This window comes from Bidens hawaiensis, unplaced genomic scaffold (assembly GCF_021521415.1).
Source record: "Bidens hawaiensis isolate Kalapana, Puna unplaced genomic scaffold, B.hawaiensis_p1.1 tig00026438_1, whole genome shotgun sequence".
NCBI lineage: Eukaryota > Viridiplantae > Streptophyta > Magnoliopsida > Asterales > Asteraceae > Bidens > Bidens hawaiensis.
In genome coordinates, this window is record NW_027505072.1 from 252,037 (window position 1) to 275,910 (window position 23,874).

Genomic DNA, 23,874 nt, shown 5'->3' on the forward strand with positions numbered 1-23,874 from the left:
AGATCAAATAAAGAATCTTACTTTGATTTAAATCCAGAAAATTCTACAACAAAACAATAACAATTTTAGTAGATATGACATGATGTCTTTTCCTGATGAATGTGTCTATTGCCAGTAATAGACTAATTTTGGGTGAGCACTCGTACAATCAAGAAATTAAAAAGAAATGAATTCCATAAGCTTTTTGGAACAATTACCTATTAACAAAAAGAAATATTTGATATAATAACAAAAGTTGTTCATGATGGTTCAGAAGGGTATTTTTGGCTTATGGCTATAGTGGAACGGGGAAAACATATTTATGGAAGACATTAACTTCAACAATACGATCGCAAGGTAATATTGTTTTGAATGTTGCATCAAGCGGGATTGCATCTTTACCGCTATCAGGTGGAAGAACGGCTCACTCAAGATTTCATATTCCCATTAACCTAAATGAAACATAATAGAACGTGCATCTGATGAATCTGAGCTATTACAAAAAACAAAACTAATAATCTTGGGTGAAGCTCCAATGACACACAAACATGCTTTTCAAGCTCTAGAGAGATCATGTAAAGATATGTTACAATCTAATTTATTATTTGGAGGAAAGGTCGTGGTCTTTGGAGGCGAATTTAGACAATGTCTATTGCCAGTAATAGACTAATTTTGGATGAGCACTTGTACAATCAAGAAATTAAAAGAAATGAATTCCATAAGCTTTTTGGAACAATTACCTCTGAACAAAAAGAAGTCTTTGATATAATAACAAAAGTTGTTCATGATGGTTCAGAAGGGTGTTTTTTGTTTATGGCTATGGTGGAACGGGGAAAACATATTTATGGAAGACATTAACTTCAACAATACGATCGCAAGGTAATATTGTTTTGAATGTTGCATCAAGCGGGATTGCATCTTTACCGCTATCAGGTGGAAGAACGGCTCACTCAAGATTTCATATTCCCATTAACCTAAATGAATATTATTATCGCATAATAGAACGTGGTTCTGATGAAGCTGAGCTATTACGAAAAACAAAACTAATAATCTTGGATGAAGCTCCAGTGACACACAAACATGCTTTTCAAGCTCTAGAGAGATCCTTTAAGATATGTTACAATCTAATTTATTATTTGGAGGAAAGATCGTGGTCTTTGGAGGCGAATTTAGACAAATCCTGCTAGTCGTTCAGAAAGGAAGCATGCAACAAATAGTAAAAGCATCTCTATGTTCTTCATAGTTTTGGCATCGTATTCTTAGATTAACAACGAACCTAAGATTAACAATTGGCCAACAATATGTTGATATCGGGGAAACAAAAAAAATTGCACAACGGTTACTAGATATCAGAGAAGACAAAGTTGGCGGTTCTAATGATGGCAAAGCAAAAATAGAAATTCCAGATGATTTGCTTATCAAAAAATGTGATTATCCTATTTCAAGCCTAATTCAGTTTGTCCATCTAGACATTTGAAGAACATTGAAGATACTGATTACTTCAAAAAAAAGGGCGTTACTTGCACCAACAAATGAGATCGTCAATGAATTAAACGATCATCTAATTGAAAGCTTTCCATGAGAACCTGTTGAATACTTAAGCTCAGATTCTGTATCAAAGTCTGATGATATTCGTTTTACGTTAGTTTATTAGTTATCTCATGATATATTGTATGGTACGTCTATTAGTGTTCTTATGCATAACATCGGTGTGATCTATGTCATGAGTAAAGGTACATAAATCGGGTTTTTCAAATACCTGGGTTCAGGTATGACCGGGTATTGGAAAATCGGGTATTGGTAATACTCGGGTCAGGTTCAGGTCCAGGTATTGTCTCTAAAAACCATACCCTATGCATTGGATTCGGGTCGGGTATATAACTGGCCATTCTAAAACCGGGTAATTGAATACCCTATTTTTGGGTTTTTTCGGGCTTTTTTTCGGGTATTTTTCTGGATTTTTTAAAAAGTTGCAATTTTTAGGGGTATTTTTCGGGTATTTTTAAGGTATTTTTCGGGTATACATTGGGTATTTGAAATACCTGGTTTCGGGTATTGGAAAAATCCGGTTCCAGGTATGGAACCGGTTCAGGTTTTCGGGTATTACCATTTACCGGTACAAATCAGGTCCGGTTCGGGTTTTAGTACCGAAATGCATACCATATCCGTACCCTACGAGTAGAGTCGGGTACGGGTATTAAAAAACCGATTCCGGGTTCAGGTTTTTTGTGCACCTCTAGTCATGAAGAATTAGCCTAGTAGATCTCAATCAAACAATAACACACAAAATAAAAAATTTATCATTCATAAACATAGTAATTTAAGAATAAAAGTCCAAGTGTCACTTATTATATCGTTATGAGATAAATTCTTTCATAAGCCTTACAAATCCCATTTATCTTATCTACATGACTGAAAAGTAAACTGAAGGCGAGCTTTGGGATCAACCAGCTGCTACAACTCCCATACCATTTATTGATGTGGACGCATCTTTACCAACACTAAACTCATTCACAAGTTCATCTATCTTGCAAACTGATACAACCATTTGATGACGCAGATACATTGTTACCAACATTAAGCTCATTCATAAGTTCATCTATCTTGCGAAACTGATAGGGCCATTTGTTGAATCAAGGGTACGTTGCTGTATAACATGATCAACATCAAGGTGGTGGGTTGTAGCATTGTATTCAAGAAAGAATAAAGGTTCAACTCCTGAGGGTATAATGCCATTAACACTCATTGCAACATAATATTTACATTATTAGTAACCGCAATATGCCCTAAAAAATAGTATCATGGATTCAAGTGACAACTTATGTTTGGTTCCAACACCATGTGTACCAGCGTCAACATATGAATTCCATGTTCTCAATGTCGAAAAATGCTACACACACCCATATTAGAAGTAAATTACATTTTTGCCTCCATGGTATAACCCAAAATTACAAAAATAATCACTGTAGTATATGAAATTCCAATGACTTTACATTCCTCCGGGTGGGAAGTTTGTTTATATAATAAACAAACGAGCATGAACAAAACTTTTTGTTTATTTAATTAAACAAACAAACTCAAACACATGTTTTGTTCGTTCATTATTCGTGAGCATCCGTTTATGTTTGTCTATATATGTTATTTACGTTCGTTTATGTTCATCCATTTATGTTCGTTTAATTAACTTTACTATGAACTGTTATAATTTTTAAAAATAATTAAACATATCAGTAACCCACCACTAACCCGTTTATGTGATTTTTATGTTAGGTTATGTTCATTTATTTTCCGTTTATGTTCACTTCTTTATGTTCATTTATATTTGTTGGTTTATTTTTGTTTGTGTCCATGAAGTGTGCGTTTAAAATGTCAACATACAACATGAATGTACACACACATGTTCATTTTCTTACCAAACAAACATGAACAAGAAAATTCATTCGTTTAATAGGTCGTGTCCATGTTCGGTTAAAGTTAAATGAACAAACACAAACACAACAAACCTATATAGGATTAACAAACAAACATGGCTCGTAACTCATCTGCAGCTCGGACTAACATTTCCTCTACCTGACATATAAACATGGCATGTCAGAAAAGTCTAACAAAACTGACCTTTCATAACAGAAAAAGTCAAAGTAGTAAAAAAAAAAACCTTATGTATTTAACAAGTCAACATGCATTTCCTTTTTGAATATTTGACAATCACTTTAACATGAAGATAAAATAAAAGAATCCATTTGCAAATTAATTTCACCATATATTAAAAAGCATAAAATTAACAATTACCTCGTTATATAAGCGGGACAATTCAAAACAATCCGGTTTATCATCACAAGAAGCTGATGATATTTCTTTTATAGTTGTACATCACAACCAGCCACCTTTGCCGTACACACGTTCATAGAGCTGTACTCGTTTTGCACCTACAATAAGTTGAGATGAACCGGATAAAAATAGTACTTTCAGAATTCAAAATAACAAAAGAACAAATATATTTTGACTTCAAAGTTCAAAGTGTGTCATTCCCTAAAATTCTAGTTAGGCTCGTCTAAAAGTAAAATACAAAACTTAGAACTTTTTAAAAATAAACCAGCCGGCTTGACGAGCCATGAATTAGCTTGAGCTTCTGACAAGCCAAGCTTGAGCTCAATATTCCGGCTCGTTAAGCTTAAGCTTTTGACGAACTGAGATCAAGCTCGCATTTAAGCTTTTTAAATATAACGAGCTGGCACGGTTCGTCTAAACACGGTCTCGGGCACATAATGCGGGTCGGGTACTTAAATTAACCCGAAACAACAATCCATTTTAATATGGCTGCACAATACATACAACCACTTAAAAACACACATTTTCATATAAAAATATATACCTAAATACACAACTGACAACTATTTTTCCATAAATACAAATAATCAAAATAATAAAAGAAAGCTATTATCTTTCATTTATTATTTTGATTATTTGTATGGTTATGTAAATTTGGGTAGCGTATTATTGATTTCTATGCGGTTCATTGGCAACTTTTTAAAAATTGTTTTGATCCGAAGCAAATTGAGCAACTTCTTAAATGACTTTTTTTTAGCTGTACAATTGAAATTACAACCCGGATTAACCTATTTTCATATGAATTATTGAAACATGTGTTGCATTTGGGTTTTATCATAATGTACAATACGTTATTTATTTTTAGAAATTAAAGGGAAATGGAAAAAAACAAGTTACAACAAGTCAAACTAACCTGACCCATTAGGACATCAACAAAACTCACTCAATTTCAGCCATTACCCAACCTGCTAACTTTGCACTTAATCTTAGAATCCATTTTCAACCTGTTATGATTTATAGAACAGTAGCATAAATTTCTTTAAGAAGAAAGAAAAGACGCATTGAAAGTATTAATAATAAAAGGACGAAAGGGCGCATTGAAAGTATTAATAATAATAGTAAAACAACAATAATAAACGCAACACTAAAAAGAAGAAGTACTTACCCGAGTTCCACCATTCACAAAAAAAGTAGAATAAGATGGATGGTAAGCATGAGAATGAAACCGATTTCCACTTAAAGTGAGTTCATTAATGCGCTCTCTCGAAGCCATCGATCACACTTTTCAGAGATTCTTTACTAACAGCAGCTACATATTCTCCATTCAAGCCCGAACACACGTAGTTAACGACCCAACATTGTGCCATATAACCATTTGTAGATTTGAAAATGTAAATAAAATCGTTCAGAATTGTTCATAATTTCTTGATAACCCAATTTGGCAAGTTTAAAACTGGATGAACAGATAATCAAAGTCAAAATCTTACATAGAAACAAATATATATATATATATATATATGAAATGATCCAATACCTATATATATATATATATAAAATGAATAAAAAAATAAACCTGGTAGGTTGAGTTTGTGACAATAGGCTCTATTATTTTGGTTAAAATTTCTTGTTGATGTTGCAGGAACCCTGTTGAATATATTTTCATGCTTTGTTTTTGTTTTGTTAAAACTAAAAGCGTCAACTGACTTAACCTATGAGACGGAAACCTCATTTATAGATAACAAAAAAAAATATTGATAAATCTAAAAGAGCTTAGGGCTTGAATGAAACTGAAAGGCAAGATGACATTGAAATTGCATAATTGAGCAAAACACTTACATCCTGTTGATATTGAATAGATTCAGGTCGCTTATTCGGCTTCAAATAGAGCTATTCACAAAGACACAAATTTAAAATTTCAGTTACCGTGTACATCAACTTACTGTAACCCGCAGAAAAGTATGAAGAGTTTTGAATATAGATGTCTAAAAAGCATAATAAACCACAATTTTTGAAATTGTTTACATCTAATCATCCAATAAGAGATAAGTCATCACCTGAATCAATTATTTACACCTAATCATCCGATGATTTGTAAATCGAATTTACAATCAATCCACACAATATATGTATATATATATATATATATATATATATATATATATATATATATATATATATATATGAAAACCCTTAATTTCGAGTCGAGAAGCCATAATTAAAATGCTTTGAAAGCAAACCTAAAAATCTGTTGAAATAATAAAAAAACAATAAACCTCAAAGAGAAGAATAATATGATCTTCTGCTTGCTGAGTTTCATTGGAACAACCAACGCCACGAAGCCATTGCCGACCTTGAGAAAGTCGTTAGTGTAGAAAGAAATTGGCCAGTCGTAGCCTCCACCATCCAATTCTGCCGCTTGAGGAGAAAGTGAACCCGAACACTTTTAGGGTTGAAAGCGTGCGGGAGAAAGACTGAGAGGTGCATTTGAATTTTAAAATTGGATACTATTTTAGGGTTTTATCTTCTCTCTACCTTTCGTTGTGAGAGCATATGTGTGGGAGCTGGCGTTTTGAATTTTAAATTTCAAATCTGGCAAACCGTGTGTTTGTAATTCGAATTCGTGTTAAAAACACTTGTACATCTGCTTCAATATAGTGTACCTCTTAAATTTAAGAGTGTTTGGATGAAATTACCATTTTGTCTATCCTATATGTATTTTAATTTAGTATATATATATATAGTGAGATCCTGACAGCTTTTTAAAATTGAGAACTTTGAGAACCATTTTAGGACAAAAAAAAACATCTTGAAACAATATTTAAAAAAAATTACAAAACAAAAAAAAAGGAAACATTTAATAAGTAAAAAAACTATTTTTTTTTATTTTTCATCCCGGTTTCATAAAAAAACCCCAAATTAGACACATATGTATATAATTTTTTAATCTCGATTTACATATCGTACATATATGTACAATATCATTAATCTTAATTGTACATATGTGTATAAAGAATAACACGTATAAAATCAAATAATAAGTATTATACATATATGTATAACTTTACTAAACCGATATTTATTTGTTTTTTTATAAACCCGGAATGAAAAATAAAAAATTTTGGTTTTTTTACTTTTTTTATTTTTGCGTGTTTTTTTTTAATATAAATTTTTTATTTTTCTTAAAAAGAGTTTTTTTTTGTTTAAAATGGTTATAAAAATTCTCAATTTTATAATAGTTCTCACATGATCTCAATCATATATATATATATATATATATATATATATATATATATATATATATATATATATATAGGGGTGCTTTAAAGTACATTAGGTACGGGAAATACGTTCAAAGTTAAAAAATCAAATATTTTCAAGCCGAATTCTCAACCCTAAAGCGTTCAAGGTTAAACCTTAAAACGTTCTGGCTTTAAACCTAACAAAGTTCAGGCTGAAAACCTAAAATGTCCATGCTTATATCCTGATCCATTTAAGGTTAAAACCATCACTCAACTCAAAATTGATCGACCGAAACTTTAGATGATAATTAATTGAATCAACGGATCATTTGGTTTCAATTTCAATTTCAATTCTTATAAAAAACTAAACAAAACCTGAAAAACAAAGGGAGCGGTGTTCTTGTTTTTCCGGCGAGTTTTCGGGCCCTCGTTTTCGACTTTGGTGATGGTTAAGGAGGTGTGCTAATGTCGGAGAATAATGGATAGGTGGTGGTGGAGATGGCTTAAGGGAGAGGGACATGCATATGAGTGTAATTGTGGTTTAGGGATTCTGAAAATCAACGTTCTACAGTGTCGCGTACCTATTGTATAGTAAATGGTTAATGTATCGGCTCCTTTATATATATATACATATATATATATGTGTGTGTGTGTGTGTGTGGGAAAGTTAACATATAAACTAAATTAACGTGGTAACTATGAAAATCAAGTAGTATAATTATATTTACAAGTAGTGTTGTCACCCCCCAACCTAACGGTGAAAAAAGCCTATGTGCGACATAATTTGTATCATACCTCAAATACACTAAAATAAATATAAAGTGTCAATATCTAATTTATTTATTCAAATCATCGTACACGAGAGTTGCATCACAAAACAACTTACACCAGTTATGTTACATCATACTAAACATATAAATTGTTTTTTTTATTTTAATAAAACATAAAGTCCAACTAGGTATTGAATATTCAATCACCCCAAACAGCTACCAGCGATATGCGTAAAATATATATATTATGTCAACATAAAGTTGAGCAAGTAATCACAGTTTGATATATATATATATATATATATATATATATATATAAATAAAAATGACAATTCCTTGCGATATCATGCATTACTTCAACTAGCATAACATAAATAAAATTCCTTTTGCCATGATTTAGTGAACACAATCAACGGCTACTAAGCAATAAATACAAATAATGGTGTCGTTTGGCCATAATCCATCGAACACGATCTATGGCTACTAAGATGTCGTATGATTATACTATGAGGATGAGGATGAAAATGAGATGCCAACCAAACAAAAAACTATAAACATATAGTCAAATATCATATAACAACTACTCGAGCAATATCACAATATGAAAATAATGGAACTGAGTTTATGATGTACTTGAGTAAATAAATAAACTTGAGTTTTGTGTACGCATAAAGCCCCCAAAACAAAATATAGAAAAAAAGGGATGTGATTATTCACCTTAGAGTGGTAGGCGAGTTAAATAAGATAAGGATGCAGAATAAGCAAGCTTAACCAACTCAATAAAATAAACCTACAATTTTCACAGATGATTATATAATTAAAAAAGAGAAGAATCCAACTGGAATCATATTAATATTCATTACAGTTCTCAAGTTATGACAAAAACAAGATTTAAGCGAGTTTTATACGTACTGATTCCGAACAGCGATTCAAGACCGGGTTTGAGTCAAACAGCTTAAAAATATGAAAACGAACAAAAAAAACTTAACTGGAGCGAAAGCCAATTTTGATCAAAACTTAAATGTAATTGAAAATCCCAATTTTAATGTTTAAGAACCCTAAATGGGTCAAACCGCAATTGATTAGCAAAACCCCTCTGATCAGTAAAACTACTAAAGGGCTTTTGTTAGTTAGATAAAAATACACAACTTTTATGCTTACAACTTACCTAGAAAACATGAGGAAGACAATGATCAACCAAAATAGTTAACTTTTTAAGTAAAACCATGAAAAACTTGTAAATTATCAACCAAAACCGGAAATGAGAGTAATTTGAGGTGGAGTAAACATTGAGAAGAGGTTAGAGGTCCTTTATATTGCCTTAATTCAACTTATTGCCCAAGAATTTGTCATAATTATGTATTAATTGCAATATGGCCAAAATGGAAGAAATCAAGAGATTGACAAAATGAACTCATTTCTTGTTCCTTACTCCAAGGAATCAAGGGAATATGCTTTAACATGATGCCAAGGCATGTTCATGAAAGATGCATGAAATCGGGTTACCAAATTAATGAAATCGACATGAAAACGAATTTAACCCCTTGACTTTATTTTAAATGCAATTATGACCTAAAATACTTAAAATTGAGTTAGTAAATGCCGCCAAAAAATATAAATAAAAATAACTTTCTCAAATTAACATAAACAAACACGAAATGAATATCAAACAGTCAGGTGATCGGGTTTCAAAAAAATAACAAATGTTATAGCATTCCCTACTTTTGGGAATTTCGTCCCAAATTAAGGAAAAACTATGAAAAACGCTACAAATGGAAGTATGACAAGGGAACTTATATATAGGATGTATCAGTTGCGTATCCATCATGCCCTTATCATACCACATTACTTTCATCGTCGGATGGTCCACATAAGTCATCCCATTGTATGAGTTATGTAGGACCTGTTTTGTTTAATAGTTTTTTGTATTATTTCATGTTATTCACGATGTATTTACTAGCTTCCAGTTTGTTGTAAGGACCCTGTCCCGGTACCCTACTTTAGCACTTGATTTACTCATAAACACAATTCTAAATATCATAGTGAATTAAAATTTTCGCGAAAACATTAAACTTCAACCATATATTACAAAATAGTTCAAATGTTCGTAACAACTAAACTCTTGTCTTAAAACGTAATTTAAAAATTCATTTAAAAAGATCATAACATTATTCTCAAGATGGCAGCCTCTTCAGTCCAATAGGCTATTTACCTGCGTGCATACTAAAAGTCAGCTACGCTAAGTGAGTTCTAGTTAATTAGGCAACATACAATACGTTCGTATACTACATACTTAACTTCTTTTACTTTCTTTTGTACATACATAATTATATACCTTCGTTCTTACTTTCATACTTTCATTCTTTCATATTTTATTTTTCTTTACATTCATACTTATACGTTTTAAAGAGTCTTTCGCCCTATAACCTCACATATATTATAAGGGTCTGGTCCTTATCCTCTCTAATATTATAAGGGTCTAGTCCCTATCCTCTCAGATATTATAAGGGTCTGGACCTTGCTTTCCATTTAATCATACATTCATACATATATTTCTTCATACTATCATTCATATAATTAAATACATAATTTTAACATTTTCTGTATCATTCATTAAACAATCATATAGCATACAGTAAACAATTAAGGTGAGTGTTAACTAACCACATTGGAGTATGCACAACACCCCAAAAACATATCAGAGAAAAGGGGCTAAAACTCACCTATATCTTGTGCCTCTCAGAGAAAAGGGGCTAAAACTCACCTTCTTAGCTGTGCACGGCTAACTGTGTAATAATTATGAGTATCAATTAACTACCTCTATCTATATCATACTTCTAGGTTAGAGCGCCCCTGGCAGCGGGGTTTAGGGGCGGCAGTTCCTAGCAGGGTCCATGGGGCAAAGCCCCTGGCTGGGATTGAGCTTGTAAGGCCCCGAACCCGGTAGCCCTACGTTGGATTTACTCATAAACACAGTTCTACAAATCAGAGTTTATTAAAACTTTCGCGGAAACGTTAACTTAAATCATTCATTACAAAACATTAAATCCTTTCTTTAAAACCATGATAATAAACATCATATTTAAAACACCATTACTTTCATCTTCAGATGCCAGCCGCTCAATCCGTGCCATGTGCCAACCTCATGCTATCTCTTTAATCATATTCACCTGCGTGCATACTAAAAGTCTGCTACGCTGAGTGAGTTCTAGTTAATCAGGCGACATACAATACATACACATATTTTACATACCTACATATCTTAATCTTGTATAAATATCCATAAGAGGAACGTCACACAATATCTATTAAAAGAACCATGGCTATTGCCCATGCTATATATATATTCCATAGAAGGATGCTCTGTATAAATTCTCCATAGAAGGACGCTCTATATACTTCCATAGAAGGAACATCCTATATATTTCCATAGAAGGAACACTATGCTTTCCATTTAAGGAACACTTTGCTTTCCATTAAAGGAACACCGTACTTTCCATTAAAGGAACACTATACTTTCCATTAAAGGAACACTATACTTTCCATTAAAGGAACACTCTATATATTATCCGTAGAAGGAACTCGGTACATAATTTATTATTTAATATCCATATAAGGAGACAATCACTATACTTGGCAATACATGCAATATTCGGAGATCGTTCATGTACCGACAAGCAATCATCTTTACATTACATACAATATTCAAATCTATATTTATAACATGACAGTACGCGCAATATCTGAAGATCGTTCGCGTACCGACAAGCCCTCATCTTTACATTACATACCATATTCATATCTATTATATTAACCTGACAGTACGTGAAATATCCGAAGATCGTTCACGTACCGACAAGCTATCATTCTCATTCAAGACATATATAGATATCATATAATCATACATGGCATACACTTACCAATTTAGGGTAAGTGTATTAACTATCACATCGAGTATACACACAGCCCCGAAAACATAACAAGGAATGGGGCTAGAAACACACCTGAACTCGGTTACGTTCACTGTTGATGGTTACTCCTTCCGAGAGGTGTGTACGGCTAACTGTATAACAATTACACGTAATGATTAACTATCACTACCCATATCATGTTTCTAGTATAACAATAGCCCACAACGAACGGAGGTCCGGGGGCAGTGCCCCTGGCAACGGGGTTCTAGGGGCGGTAGCCCCTAGCGGGGTCCAAGGGGCAGAGCCCCTGGCTCGGGTTAAGCTGCCAGGTTATCTTGGAAAAATTTTATTTTCATTAACTGTCTTAACACATTTTCCATTAGGATTTTAATTTATTTTCTAATTCGTTAACTCATTTGCTATAACGAATTAAGTCTGATTCGTTAACTAATTCGTTACTCTAGTTCGTTATCTTGTCATCATCAGGTTCGTCAATCTGATTCGCTATCTGAATATGACGTGATTCGTTGTTCTAGTTCGTTATATGAGCACCATCTGATTCGTTACCTTGACATTCGCTGATTCGCTAGCTGATTTGTTATTAGAATCTAACGAATGGATGAATAACGAATCAAGGGTTTATTCGTTATCAAGTCACACGAATTAAGGGCTCATTCGTCAGGAACGCGTAACGAATTACTATCCATAACGAACTATCAACTGTTCTTATCCAGACTTTTACTCAGGGTCAAAGTCAAAATTGTCAAGAACACGAAATGGTCAACAGTTACCATATCTGCAATTAAACCCTCGTTTCTTAACCAAATAACACGATTTTGGTACCATTGAACTCGCAATCCAAGCGCCTACAAACCCTAACCATCAAATCGGCCAAGCATTCACGTTTAATGGGTGAGATTTGGGCATATATAGGTACGACCCGTTTATCAATCGATTAACCCATCGAATCTTAACCAATTCTAGTGAGGTTTGTTGTTTTGGATTCGTTTATAACATACTAAAACATATCTATGATTTCCCAAACCAAACCAAACCTATATGAACGATTTCTAAATATAAACGTACCTTAAACGAGTCGTTCTACAAACACGGTCAAGTTTTATGTTGGTTCAGCTTGTCACGACGATCTAGCACCAACTGAATCGGGTTTCCACCTTCGGATCTTGGCTCGGCATATTGGATAGTGTTTGTGTGTGTTTTTCAAGGTGTAGGCTAAGGTGTAGATTTGAATAAAATGGAAAGGATTAGGGTTTAAGGGGAATTTATACTCCCTTAAGCCCATGGACCTAAGGCCCATCTTTCCCTTTTGGTCCATAATTAATCCCATCTAAAAGCCTACTTATCCTATCATATTTTATTATTATTATTATTATTATTATTATTATTATTATTATTATTATTATTATTAACCGAACGGAAAATTTTGGGATGTTACAGAGCTGAAGTTCAAACCAATCGAATCGAATATTCAAACCAATCGAATCAATTTTTTCAAACCAATCGAATTGAATTTTTAAACCAGTCGAATCGAATTTTCAAACCAATCGAATCGAATTTCAATTCTATTCAATTTGTTTTCCAGTTCAATTCAGTTCGTTCTTCCTATTCGATTCAAATCGTTTTCCTAGTTCGATTCAATTTGTTTTGCAAATGAATTGAGTTTCTTCCAGAACTTGTTTCAAACATGGTTTTCGTATCTTTCCATTTTAATCAGTTCCTTACATCAAATCATGCCCATTTTACTGAAAAACCGAGTTCCGGGCCATAACAACTCCGTTTACTCATTCTAATACGGTCTAATACGTCACTCACTTTGTCCAGTTTATTCCAAACAAAATGTATACGCTCAAGTTTAAATTTTTCTTTCATAAGTAGGCCCGATTTTCCTTAGTGTCAAATCCTAGGGAAATCGACCTCAAAAACTTAACCTTTAATCTATAGCATACCTTTTAGGGTCTCAGTTTGATTCGGATATGGACAGACGCGTTATCCTAGACGGATTTATTGTTGTTTGAGGATGCTTGAACACGAAATCCAACCTTTCTTCAGCTCGGAGCTAGTCTGAAATGATGAGAATGTTTGTGTGTGTTTTTGAGTGTCTTATGGAGGCTTGATGTAGAACTGAGGTTTTAGGGTTTGAGGGAAGTTTAAGGGTGTTTATATACCCTTAATCCCATGGACCTAGGACCATCATCAACCCTTATTCCATATTTTATTGTCCAAGTCCACACCCCCATTATTTTTATTTAACTTAGCTAAATAATAACACACCATTAAGTAAACGACACCCTTTTATTTATTATTATTATCAAAACTAGGATGTTACATTTGTGTTGTAATAACATTTGGACCTGAGGCCATGCTCTTAGAGCCCATTGGGCTGATTATCATATAAGTGAGCATGACATTGCTTCACCTATAAAAGGTGAAGCGTGCACATTCTACAAAAAACCTTTTGACATTTCTCTATCTTATCCATCTACCAACTCTCTCTAACTCTCTTTTCTTTCTACTTGCGGTATAAACAAACCAAGCAAGATCTGAGATCTTGGTTAACTACTAGTGATTTTCGCTAGTTAGTAGTCGATACTGATTCAAGAACTAGTTGCTTGATCTGTTATAAGGACCTACATTTCGTATCAGAGCTTTCGACTCTATTATGTGTAGTTCTTGAGTCATAACCTTGGATTTAGGTCTTGCTTTAGTGTTTGAGACTTGTTTTCAAGTGGGTGAACAGGGTTTAAGGCTTACTTGTCACACCCCGACCAAAAGCGGCGGAACATGCCGGGGTGAAACGTATTGCTCAAAAACATGATGACCTTAATAAAGTGACAATATTTACTCAACTCATTTATTTCATTAAATAACTCAAATTCAACTTGTCAAAGATATAATTCAAACAATTACAACAACACTAAATTCATTAAAATATCCTAAAGGTATAATCTAAGTGATGAGTCTTCAATCTTCATAAGCAACCTAAAAGTAAACGTATAGCATGTATAAAAATAGTTTTGATCAACAAGAATGTTGGTGAGCAATACACTAGTTTTTTTTGTATATATATAATGAGAAAAAAAATTATAATTCATATGTGTAAATAGAATAAAGCAACAATCATTGTAAATGTAAATTAAATAACCAGGATCATTTCTAATTGGTAACAACCAACATACTCGGATAATGAGGCCCTATTCTACTAGCACGATGTTAAAGTAGTTAGGGGTGCGTATGATTATACTTATTAAGGCTCAGCAACAACATTAAAGTAAACACTCGTGCACGTAATCAATTTGAGGCATAAACAAAGATCGAGCAAATATTAGTATAAACACATAGTCTAGAATTGTGGATTTAGTAATGAGACGTTTAAACATGTAAGTTTGAATATGGTACGCATGCCACCCACAAAAGTATAAAAACGTAAAAAGGGAGGAGTGTGATTACTCTCTTGGAATTTTAGCGAGTGATGAAATAGGCGAGCCAGTCCTTAAGCGGGTGAACCGAAAGTTTCGATTTTAGCAAGTGAGTCCGAGAAATAAGTGAGTTTAGGATTGGGGATGTGTTCAAAAGTAAATATTAAATAAAAGTAAAATAAACTAAACTTGAATTCAAATTGGGGTTTTATTTTTAAAATCATGAGTTTAAGCGAAAGTTCGATTGTGGTTCGGTCCATGACTCGATATGAGACTGAGGTTGGTTGCCACATATCCAAAACATGAGAACTAACAACAAACTAAAACAAAACAGAAACTTGAAAGAAAATACAAAAATTGGTCGCTTGAAACACAACTTGTGTTTTTAAGCGAGTGATTCAGTTTAAGACGGGTTACTTGGTTTACGTAATTCGGGGCTTGGTTTGAGACCAATTCTAGTACTAAACTTCCTTTAACATGAAAATAACTACAAAACTTTAGCCAAGAATGAACAAGCAAAAATATATCGCATCTAAGGTGTGAAAACAACCAAAAGGGTTTTAATCGGTTTTGGACAGTATATGTCCTTGATTTGAATAATACTTAAAACTATAAATAAATTTTTCAAATTTATAAAAATATCCAGTCTACTTAATGGGGGTGTTATGAACTTTTTTCATTTAGAAACATTCCCCAAAATATTACTTGAGATAGGCTGAAAAAGTTGGTTTTCTCAATTGGTACAGGTCTGCGTACTAAACTAAAACAGTTATTGGGAAGCCATACGAATGAATTAAAATGAAGTTAAATAACCATTGAAACCACAACTCAATGAAGTTAATCATAGGATTTTGCCTTTCACCATTCCAGTTCTTTATGACTAAGATATGGCCCAATCTTTGACGACCAAAGTCTGTCCAGAATTGAAATACCATTAGAACCTATGTTCTTTATTTTATGGAAAATTGGTTACCAACATATATATAATTTACTATAAAACGATTACGATAAAGTGGCAGGCAAACGAGAAACAAGCTGCGCCGCAACCTCCTTTTGAATAGCAAAACCAATCCTGCTAAAAACGAAGCTTTGGGACCTAGAAGCTAAAGAAGTTCCATTTACGACACGCTGAACCCTACTAAAAAATTTCACAGCCTCTGAGTCAGAAAACCAAATGTATCAAAGGCAAATGGTAAAAAAACATGTTGATTATCTAAACAAGCTTTTTCGTGTTTAACAACTTTGCTTGATTCAGCCTTCAACGCAACCTGACCCACAAAAAACCCACGGTCCCTAAGCCCAACAAGAGGAGACACTCCAGTAAGATCCACACATTCGTGATGTTAGTAAACAATTATCCACACATTCTTGATATTTTGAAATGGTTTTTGATGAAAAACAATTATGCCACTCATTTTGTGATGTTAGTAAACTTTTAATATCTCATTACACAAATCCTCATGGTCCAAGAGCCAACAAAGAAGTAAAATAAAAATTAGAAACTTTAAAAGAGTCAAAATCCCAAAACGGGTCAAACTATACGTGGTAGGGTAAGCCTATACGTGCCTTCGTTATAAGTGGCATGAAGATAGTACGTGGTAGGGTAAGCCTATACGTGCCTTCGTTATTAAGTGGCATGACGATAGTACGTGGGAGAGTATGCCTTTACGTGCCTTTGTTAAATAAGTGGCAATACGTAAGTACGTGGGAGGGCAAGCCTCAATGTGTTTTCTGTAATCAAGTGGCTAAGCTGTATGGGTAAATAAGAGGTTATTGGTGAGGCGATCAGGTTAGATAGACGAGTATGTGTCTTCGGACATGCATATAAATGCATGTAGTGGTTGTATGGAAAGTTACTTGATTAACTAGAACTCACTCAGCGTAGCTGACTTTTAGTATGCACGCAGGTGATCAGACTGAAGAGCTAGCATGAGGATGGCACATGGTATGTATTGAACGGCCGGTATCTGAAGATGGAAGAAATGATGTTTTAAATATGATGTTTTATGTTGGTTTTAAAGAAAATATTAAATGTTGTGTAATGAATGATTGAAGTTAACGTTTCCGCAAAAGTTTTAATTAACTCTGACTAGTAAGAACGGTGTTCATGAGTAAATCCGACATGAAATGTAGGGCTACCGGGTTCGGGGCCTTACAAGTTGGTATTAGAGCAAAGTTCGAGAGATTTAAGCATCCTACATGCTTAGACTCGAACAGAGAATGGGATTTAAGTAAAAAAAAAGATGCCAGTTCAAGATAGCCATGTGTCACTCAAGCAAGCTCAGTAATGGTAAAGTATATGGTTAAATAATGTGTAAAGTTGTTAGCTTAATTGCTAAAGGAATGATGTATGCAGGTTAGGGATAGGATTTGATTGTTTGATTGATTAACTGTTTAAAAGTAGAAACTAGCACAAGTGAAATCATAAAGGAAAGTATGTAGAACCTGAGGAGTAATGCAAATAGTTAATTACACTCGGCCACTGTCATTAACTACTTACCTTACGAATCATGTGCTAAATAATTCCTAGAGTGATAACGTTTGTGTTTCCTTATAGAATACGTATGGCTGGGGCAAGAAAGGTTGCTGGTCAAGGAGATCACACAGGACGTCAAGGTAGGACACGCATTACCCGGGAACTTTCTGTAGAACCAGTTACTAAAATGATAGAGGAGAGGATTGAAACTCTGCGAGGACCAAGCAACAAGGAAGGGTATCAACTAGTTCATGTTGTTCACGCCGCCATTGCTCAAGCTGTAGCTGCTACAGTGAAGAAATTACATCCTAGCAAGTCTGCTGAGAGCCATGCAAGGACCACTGAGAGGGCAGGGGAAGACGGTGGAAAGGGTGATGATAATAAGGGAGGAGCGATAGGAACCGAACGATCTGCAGATGTTGTGGAGTATGCGGGAAAAAATACACCAAAGATTGCGGACAAGGAAACATGCAAAGTGTGCGGGAAAATGCACCTGGGAGAGTGCAGGACTGAGTTGGACAGGTGCTATCGGTGTGGAAAGAGTGGACATTACTCTCGAGAATGCCCTAATTGCCCAAAATGCTTCAAATGCGGTAAAACATATCACATGGCAAGGGAGTGCAAGGGAACGGAGGCGGAAGGCGCGAAAGGGATATGAGCATAGGCCAAGGGAAAACTGCAGAAGGGAGCGCTCGATGAAAGAATAATTACTTACGTAATAGTTTTATTTCGTTTTAAGTGTGATTGCCTAAGAACTTGTTTTGTGTTAAGGTTTAAAACGTATGCTTATTTATGGCGTGTAATATATTGAGTTTTAAGTGTGACTGCCCCTTGGATCCCGCTAGGGGCTACCGCCCCTAGAACCCCGTTGCCAGGGGCGCTGCCCCCGGACCCCCGTTCGTTGTGGGCTATTGTTATACTAGAAACATGATATGAGTAGTGATAGTTAATCATTACGTGTAATTGTTATACAGTTAGCCGTACACACCTCTCGGAAGGAGTAACCATCAACAGTGAACGTAACCGAGTTCAGGTGAGTTTCTAGCCCCATTCCTTGTTATGTTTTTGGGGTTGTGTGCATACTCGATGTGATAGTTAATACACTTACCCTAAATTGGTAAGTGTATGCCATGTAAGGTTATATGATATCTATATATGTCTTGAATGAGAATGATAGCTTGTCGTTGCGTGAACGATCTTCGGATATTTCACGTACTGTCAGGTTAATATAATAGATATGAATATGGTATGTAATGTAAAGATGAGGGCTTGTCGGTACGCGAACGATCTTCAGATATTGCGCGTACTTTCATGTTATAAATATAGATTTGAATATTGTATGTAATGTAAAGATGATTGCTTGTCGGTACATGAACGATCTCCGGATATTGCATGTATTGCCAAGTATAGTGATTGTCTCCTTATATGGATATTAAATAATAAATTGTGTACCGAGTTCCTTCTACGGATAATATATAGAGTGTTCCTTTAATGGAAAGTATAGTGTTCCTTTAATGGAAAACATAGTGTTCCTTTAATGGAAAGTATAGTGTTCCTTTAATGGAAAGTACGGTGTTCCTTTAATGGAAAGCAAAGTGTTCCTTAAATGGAAAGCATAGTGTTCCTTCTATGGAAATATATAGGATGTTCCTTCTATGGAAGTATATAGAGCGTCCTTCTATGGAGAATTTATACAGAGCATCCTTCTATGGAATATATATATAGCATGGGCAATAGCCATGGTTCTTTTAATAGATATTGTGTGACGTTCCTCTTATGGATATTTATAAAAGGTTAAGATATGTAGGTATGTAAAATATGTGTATGTATTGTATGTCGCCTGATTAACTAGAACTCACTCAGCGTAGCTGACTTTTAGTATGCACGCAGGTGGATATGATTAAAGAGCTAGCATGAGGTTGGCACATGGCACGGATTGAGCGGCTGGCATCTGAAGATGAAAGTAATGGTGTTTTAAATATGATGTTTATTATCATGGTTTTAAAGAAAGGATTTAATGTTTTGTAATGAATGATTTAAGTTAACGTTTCCGCGAAAGTTTTAATAAACTCTGATTTGTAGAACTGTGTTTATGAGTAAATCCAACACTAAAGTAGGGCTACCGGGTTCGGGGCATTACAAGCTCAATCCCAGCCAGGGGCTTTGCCCCATGGACCCTGCTAGGGGCTGCCGCCCCTAAACCCCACTGCCAGGGGCGCTGCCCCGGACCCCGTGAGCTAGGGGTTTCACTAACCTAGAAGTATGATATAGATAGAGGTAGTTAATTGATACTCATAATTATTACACAGTTAGCCGTGCACAGCTAAGAAGGGGTATTACAGTTAACTCTGAGAGGCACAAGACATAGGTGAGTTTTAGCCCCTTTTCTCTGATATGTTTTTGTGGTGTTGTGCATACTCCAATGTGGTTAGTTAACACTCACCTTAATTGTTAACTGTATGCTATATGATTGTTTAATGAATGATACAGGAAATGTTAAAATTATGTATTTAATTATATGAATGATAGTATGAAGAAATATATGTATGAATGTATGATTAAATGGAAAGAAAGGTCCAGACCCTTATAATATCTGAGAGGATAGGGACTAGACCCTTATAATATTAGAGAGGATAAGGACCATACCCTTATAATATATGTAAGGTTATAGGGCGAAAGACTCTTTAAAACATATAAGTATGAATGTAAAGTTTACTAACATCACAAAATGAGTGGCATAATTGTTTTTCATCAAAAACCATTTCAAAATATCAAGAATGTGTGGATAATTGTTTACTAACATCACGCATGTGTGGATCTTACAGGAGTGTCTCCTCTTGTTGGGCTTAGGGACCGTGGGTTTGTTGTGGGTCAGGTTGCGTTGAAGGATGAATCAAGCAAAGTTGTTAAACACGAGAAAGCTTGTTTAGATAATCAACATGTTTTTTTACCATTTGCCTTTGATACATTTGGTTTTCTGACACAGAGGCTGTGAAATTTTTGAGTAGGGTTCAGCGTGTCGTAAATGGAACCTCTTTAGCTTCTAGGTCCCAAAGCTTCGTTTTTAGCAGGATTGGTTTTGCTATTCAAAAGGGGGTTGCGGCGCAGCTTGTTTCTCGTTTGCCTGCCACTTTATTGTAATTGTTTTATAGTAAATTATAAATATATTGGTAACCAATTTTCCATTAAATAAAGAACATAGGTTCTAATGGTATTTCAATTCTGGACAGACTTTGGTCGTCAAAGATTGGGCCATATCTTAGTCATAAGTGTAATTCGTTATCATATCACACTCTAATTCGCTATCCAGATCACATTCTGATTCGTTATCCATTCTTAGCTGATTCGTTAATCTAGTTCGTCATCTTCCATAACGAATTGGGCCTTAACGAATCAGTCCATAACGAAACAGTCCCTCTAACGAATCGCCCATCTAATTCGTTATCTTCTCAAACGAACTGGCTATAACAAATCAAGGTTAATTCGTTACCTTTTCCCCTAATGAAACAGACACGAACTAGAGCTAATTCGTTACGCTCCCTTTTGCGAACTAGTTAGCGAATCAGCTCTGGTTCGTTAGTCTTCCGTTAGCGAACTAGGGTTAGGTCAGGGAATGTCAGAACATTCCCTGACATACCTTACCTCGTATTAACTTTTCCGGCGGCGCCGGAAAGCCGCCGGAAAACCGCGGATTCACCGGAAAAACGTATTCCAGCACCGTTTTCACCGTTTTTTCGTCCCCTTAGATCCAGATCTAAGCTAGGGTGACCCCCTAAGCTCATCTTTGGTTCGGTTTATACCCGATTCCACCGGATCTCGTGACTTTAACGGTTTAACGGTGTCGGCTCCTCGTTTCGCAACCTGATCTAACGGTTTTGGACCTCTACAATATCATACTAACATTACCTCGGGTCGGAACTCGGTTCTCGTTCTTCTTCTTCTTGGTTTCGGCTTAGAGAGAGAGTAAGATGAGAGAGAGAGAGCTAAGTGTGTGTTTTGGTGGTGTATGGGGTATGAGAAATGAATGATAATTGGTGATTTAAGGTTTATATAATTATGGATCATGGGCTTAGGCCCATGGTCCTTCCCTCTTTCCTTCATAACCCAAGTCCATAACCCATATCCATTACCCAACACTAGGCCGACCCATACCAACTCTTACTCTATTTATTTATTTCCCGATAACCCGAGTAAACTTTTCCTCTATTATTAAATAATATAATTAATATTATTTTGGAAATTTCGAGATGTTACAGTTCGGCTAGAGGAAGAGAGAAAGATGATATAGCTAAAGTGTGTGTTTTGGATGATGTATGGAATGGGTGGAAAAAGAATGGATTAATGAATATTCATGGTTTATATATTATGGGTCTTGGGCTTAAGCCCATGGTCTGTCTTCCTTCCTTATTAGTTCCAATCCATCACCCACGTTACTTAATTGCTCAATCCAATACAATTCCAACTCATAATAAGTAATATTATTACTTTATTTACCGAAACAGGCAACGGGATGTTGCCTCATCTCTTCCTTTCTCTCTAATATTTGGATTGGTGAAAGAAAATTAAAGTGTTCTTGCTGTAACAACTCAGATTTTTTTTAAATTAACATCCTTTAATCAAAACCCGACCCACTTTTTATATTCGGGAATCTTTATCGAGTTAATATTATATCAATATTATTTTATTTATATTTTCGTATTACAATTATTTAATATATTAAAAATAACTTTGAAGGATATTCATGTTTAACCCAAAGCTATACTTTAACCCTTCAATGCTTCTATCTTTATAGTTCAGGGATCTAATTTCAACTTCTGTTATACTATTATTATTATTATTATTATTATATAATTAATCCAAGCCCTCACCCATATCTAAAACCCGGCCCATATCGTACCCGATGGCCCGTTTAGCTTTCTTGAACCTTAATTTTCGTTGTAAACATGAAAATCGAATCATTCTTATTATACTTCATACCATAACGAGTTCACCGACTCTTTTAATTAGGAATTATCAATCAAAATTGATGCGTGTTACCTAAATTGCATAAGCCGTCGTTACTGTTAACTAATATACATTATTTTGAACTTGATATTTCAATTAAACCTGGAGAAACCATCCCTAACCAGTTGCGAATCAAACCCATGATATTAATTAGATTGACATGAGTTGTTGTATCGTGTTCTGTTACCTCTTCTTCGTCGTCTGCCGAGAGCAATTACACCCTCAATCCAACCTCGTTAAAGGTAATTAAATACGTAGTAGTGATCGCCGAGTTCTGTTGTGCATTAGCCCTATGATTCTTTAACAAAACGCAAACGGGTTAACGCGATTGATCGATTCTAGGGTTTATAGATTTGGGGCTACTTCGGCTGTTGTAATTAATGAAATTTTCTGAAACATAAACCAGCTAGCATCGTAGATCATATGGTTGTGTTGTGTGTGTTATATCCACTGAACCGGCCAGGGGCGCGGGTTCGAACCCTCCCTGGACGCGATTTTTGTTCTGTTTTTTTATATTTGTCTTAAAAGGTTTTAATGGTATATAAATATATTATAATTAAAATTTAATATCAAATAAATGTTATTTTATCTAAACAGACATCATAAAGTTAACGTTTCGTGTCAACTAATCTCGTTACAAGGTTTTGGTATATATATATATACACAGACAAACACATAGATGTATGTATTATAAATATATAGTAATAATATAAAACGAACTTTGCTTTAATAAACCCAAACGTCGTTATTGACTTTTCTCGTCATTTATCGTTTTTACAAATTTATTTTATATGTATATATACATATTATTTATTTTAAGCGAAAATATAATAAAACTTATTAACGTGTTAAAACAAAATAACTATATTTTTACCATTGGCTTTCGTTAATGATTCTAAAATATAAATTTTAATTATAATTAACTATTTAAGTGTTTTTTATTTCACCTCTTATTTATTTAAATTAGTTATTCATAAATTCGATTATATGATAAACAAACGATTCTCATAACTAGATGATGACCGCTAATATTGTTATCGTAATAACAAATAACCCGTAGAGATCAATCGATCAATCTATAATCATTCTAATCACAACATAACTCAAATCATTGACATCTTAAATTCATTAAAGTAGGTTATATCATTTATAATTAATTCATATTAATATTGTTTAACTAGGAATCCTTGACGGTCTATCCCGAAGGGTTTACTTTTCTCATCATCCTCA